A 5,361-nucleotide genomic window follows, 5' to 3' on the forward strand; every position below is an offset into this window, starting at 1 on the left:
CTACTGATGCCTTAGTTCAAACCAGTAGGCCTCCACAGCTTTTTGAAAACAGCAATTATAAGAAGTGTGTTTTTCATTGTTTTTAGTTTTTTCCTAGTGTGGGATTAGTAAAAATGCAAAAAAAATGTTAATTAAAAGACAAACATGTGAATATTTTACGTAAATACCGTAGTAAACGACTTGTTAACGTTTACTGAGCTGTTGAGGGTTCTTCCCGATCATATCTTCAGAATTACCCTGTATTATTGGATTTTAATATGTACCTGCTGAATTACCCTGCGTTGAGTTATATGTACCTCAGACCAAATAATTTAAGACAAGAGAGTTTTGCAAACATTAGTGAGTAGGCCAAACTTCGCCTTGCTTCAGACACGTAAGCAAGTAAGTAGCAAAGTTTATCTTGTGTGTGCAGCGTAAGCAACCAACGAGGCGTAGTTTTACCTTATTTTGTCATTTTTGCCGAACTCCGTTTTTACTCTTTATTTGATCTGAGATATATACGTAGAGATTATCATGTAGAATTTATTTATTCATTTATCGTTTAAGTTAACTGGAAAATATCCAAAGAGATAAGTTTGCATTTGTTCCTTTTGTCAACTGTTGTATTACCTAGGGCTTATGTGCAATAAAGAGTTTAGTTATGTATACTGACCATAGGTGTTAACTAGAAAGAAGTTTTTTTAATGAAGTATAGAAAGATTCACAAAAGCTGCAGCAAACGGAAATGGGTCGATCAACTTTATCTTGTACCTCTTTACTGGGTTACGTCCTTTGGACAACTCTTTAAAACCATGAGTTTCTATAATGTTTTCTGTGGTCGTAATTCATCGAGCGTGCATTTTTGTCGCGATTAGAAGCTCACTATTTAGTGGACTATGTTTATTTATATATTTTCGGAGAACCTACAGCTATAACTTACAGAACAAACTTAATTAAAAGTAAGCCTTATTTTAAAAAAGCCAATAATAGGATCTCACAAGTAGAAACCGTTTATTTTAATTTATATAAATCGCTCTCTTTCTGAGCGCTGGTAATAGACAATGACAAGGTTGACAAGAAAAATTAATTAACGTAGGTAATAGCAAGTAATTATGTAAAACATTTTGTTCTCAAAAAGTGCCCACTATTGTTTTATCTACACCTTAATATCCGTTTAATATTTGTTCTCTAGATACTAACACCCACTTAATTTGTGCTAGCATTTGGGAATTCAACTATGCAATACGTAATTTTCGTTAAATTGTATACCCTATTAAACATTGCAGTGCCATCCCATGTCATTTTTTTGACATAAACTTTAATGTTAGTTTTGTTACATCTGGCTAATATCCCTTTATATATATATATACCTATATACCTATCCCATTATACATTAGGTACGAGTACTTAAGCGTAAATTAAAAACAGCGGCTAGTACAAATTGCTGCGACTTGCTTTGTTGACTAGTAGTTTTCTCTTTTGAAATTAACTAATACAAGAGCACTCTGTGATAAAATAAGTCGCATGCACTCGACGTTGCCGTTCGTATAGTTGAGAAAACTGAATCTCGTACAGGTTGTACCTTATCAGACAACTTTGTTACTATTTTTGGCCGATAAATAAATAAATATCACGGGACAATTCACACCAATTGACCTAGTCCCAAAGTAAGCTTAGCAAAGCTTGTGTTATGGGTACTAAGCAACGGATAAATATAATTATATAGATAGATACATACTTAAATACATATTAAACACCCAAGACTCGAGGACAAACATTCGTATTTTTCATACAAATATCTGCCCCGACACGGGAATCGAACCCGGGACCTCAAGCTTCGTAGTCAGGTTCTCTAACCACTAGGCCATCTGGTCGTCTAAATGTATGGAATGCTAATATGACATCAGTACAAAGTTTACACCCAGGTACGCGACTCAGTTTCTTCGACTGTACCTATACTTACTACGATTCAATGAACATAACATAAGGATGGATTATGGAAGAAGGGATTTTATTTCTCAATCATCTCCAGAAATTTAGGTTCTTGATTAGTCTTCGTGTCTGCATTTTTTTTTAAGAATGACACTGACACATTTGGTTACAAGTAAACAATCTAAACGTATACCGTAAACTGCTTCATCTTTGCCCTTGGCCCCAAAATTGCCTGATTTGATTTAGAGTCGATAACTTAGCACCCGTATAGGTTTTTAAACTTTTATCTATACGGGAATTATTATTACGGGGATAAAAGTTTAGATACAATGCAAGGCCAGAGGGCAAAGTTGAAGCAGTTTACGGTATGTATGTATGTTTGCAGGTGGTAGCACCTTGTGCAAGGTCCGCCCGGATTGCTACCAACATCTTGCTCGCTTATCCTGCCGTGAAGCAGCAGTGCTTGCACTGTTGTGTTTTGGCGTGGAGAGTAAGACAGCCCGTGAAATGACTGGCACTTGAGGTATCCCATCTTAGGCCTCTAGTGTTGCAGATGTTTATGGGCGGTGGTGATCTCTTACCACAGGAGACCCACTTGCTCGTTTGCCATCCAGTCGAATAAAAACAAAAAAAAAGTACTAAAATCACATTTGTTGGCAGCCAGTGAAGTTGTAAACAAATCTTTATGGTCATTGAATCGCCTGATGAATAGAGTCAAAACCACAATGAAGTAATTGAGCTTTACGTAAACGAAACATTAGTTAAAAATCAAAAAAATAATAATGTAGGTAACAAACAAAATATCTATTAAAAGATCTGTTAAAGATGAGTGACACCGTCGCTGCGACGAAAAAATACAGTAAGAATTGTGTTGAATTGTATTTATGTTACTGTTATTTAGGATAAATATTAATAATGTCCAATCATTTAATGAGTAACTTACTTGTTATGCGCAGAATGTCAAAAAGTTTCTACAAAATCCAGTGAAATAACTACAATAAACTTTGTTCATTTTTGACATTAACTCCCTCTATTGATACTTTAGTGTCATTATAATTAAAGATCGTACTGTAAAATTTTGCTTTTGTTTATTAAATTCTGGCTTAAGTAGAAGCTTACACATTAGGTCATACAACACGACGGAGTTGCCTAGTAAAATCTAGCAGTGAATACGTTTTTCGTAACTACTTTTACTACTTTTTTGAAATAATTGCATTCAATTTAAATGAATGGAAAGACTAGTTGCCACCTCTCTGTCGCAAGCATATCACCTGGAGATCCAGGAGTTGCAGCAAATATAGGCAGCAAGCTATGTTTTCCAGATATATATAGACTCGCACTCTAATAACTCAAACAGTCTTTATCATAAATACATTAAAAACTACAAAAAATAAATCACAATTATACAAAAAAAAAGATCAATATTTTTTTTTACACTAAAACAGTTTTTATTTATTTATTTTGTGACTGTCATAGTTAACATACATTAATTTATAGCTTTCTAGCACTAGGGTGCTAGCAGTAAGGTGCAAATTTTTGCCATGGATTTTTTCGATCGGTTTTTTTTTTCAATATATTTCGAGTTACTCCTGATTGTTTGTAGTTATATAGTAAGTTATTATTGTTAAAATAAATAAATAGGGAAGATAGTTGCGACTTGCGAGGTAATACCACCCTAGGGACCCAGGTTTATGTTACTTAAATACTATATCTTTTTATTGTTACACCAATTCGTCTACTAGGATGGTAGCGCCTGATAAGAAATTTGTATTTTTGGAAAGGAGTTTTGATATGTACAATTTACTTAATTATAATGCATGATACCTGTCTAATTATTATAAGTACAACTTAAAATAAATAAGAGCTTAACCGTTAGTATTTTTCTATACAAAAAAAAATCGTCATAGTTGATAATGTGTAAAATTATAATAAATATTGAATGCTGCTTAACAAAGACATGATTTTTATGACTTGCCATTGTAATAACAAGTTGACATAGATTTAATTGATATTATGTAACTACTTTTTCTTACTTTGTTTATGATGAAAATCACTTTAAACAAACAAGGTTTCAATGATCTCTTATTTTCATTTTGAAAAGTAGTAACCAAAAATATTGTTACTACACTAAGACTTGTTAAATCACATAAATTGGTTTATCAATAGTATTTCTTTGTAAAAGACAAGATGTAAACTTGTACGGTCATAAACCACCTTAGACAACTTGTTAAAATTACAAAACCAAACGTAGGCTGACCATGCAGTTTTTATATTTTACTTTTGTTATTAACTTTAATTATTCCCGAATTAACGACTACAACACAAACTTAGTTAGGTATTTAACTTAAATTTTGTATACATAGTATAATAACTTGTTTTCAGTAGGTAGGTAGACAAAAATAAAAACATTCTGCGTCGGTGAATTTTTTTCAGAAATAATTTTTGACGCCTGTTATTTTTGTTATTTTAATTCTTTTAGGATATTTAACAAGTATTCACGTAACGAGCAAATCGTTAATTTATTTTAGATCACGTACTTAATCATTTTTCTCTTAATTTTCTCTTATTTCAATACACAAGGTGAATTTAAGTGCTGGTAACTCCATTTAAAAACAGCGCCACCTAGAGGACTGCACACTACTGCGACTAAGCTTTACGAGATAATTTTCTGTGAACTGAATGTAGAGGGCGCTAAAATAAAATCTGAAGTTATTGTTTCATTTTGTTGCAACTTCTATTGGTTTGATAGTCATTTCATAAAATGATTACCTGTTGAGAAAGGAAACTATGATAAGTTTTATGTAAGAATGTTCTTATGTTTAAATTTTGAAAGTCGAATTATTTCACCTACTTTCATTTATTTATGTAGATATGTTGACAATGCAAGTGCAGTCAGAGGAAAAGCTGGTTTTAGAAATGAAATTTCAGATTAAATGTTAGTCAAGGTTACGTGTAAAATAATTCTAGTCAATTTTTCGGTAAATCGTTAAATGAATAAATAAATAGCTAAATAGGAACAACTGACGGTTGAGGTTCACCCTCATCATTCACAGCCAGATTGATCCCATAACACCGCATCCTCTCTATAAATATCCAGTTTGAGCAGAGCCGAGCCCCCTGCTTAAACTTGCAAAATGTTGGTACGCAATGTGGGGTCAATCATGGAATAATAGACACCAACCTGATCTAGTCCCAAACTGAGCAAAGCTTATGCTATTGGGTACTAGGCAACGAATAAACATACTTATTAGATAGATACACACATAAATAAATTTAATATTGAACGTCCAACACTAGAAAAAACATTCATATTATTCACACAAATATCAGGCCCGACCGAGGATCGACCCTGAGATCTCAAGTTTTGTTCTGATTCTCTAACCGCTTGGCTATCAGGTCGTCAATCCCTTTTTTCTCTTTTCAAACAAAACATTGTCAATTTAACATTTA

Source organism: Choristoneura fumiferana, chromosome Z (genome assembly GCF_025370935.1).
Source record: "Choristoneura fumiferana chromosome Z, NRCan_CFum_1, whole genome shotgun sequence".
Classification (NCBI taxonomy): Eukaryota; Metazoa; Arthropoda; class Insecta; order Lepidoptera; family Tortricidae; genus Choristoneura; species Choristoneura fumiferana.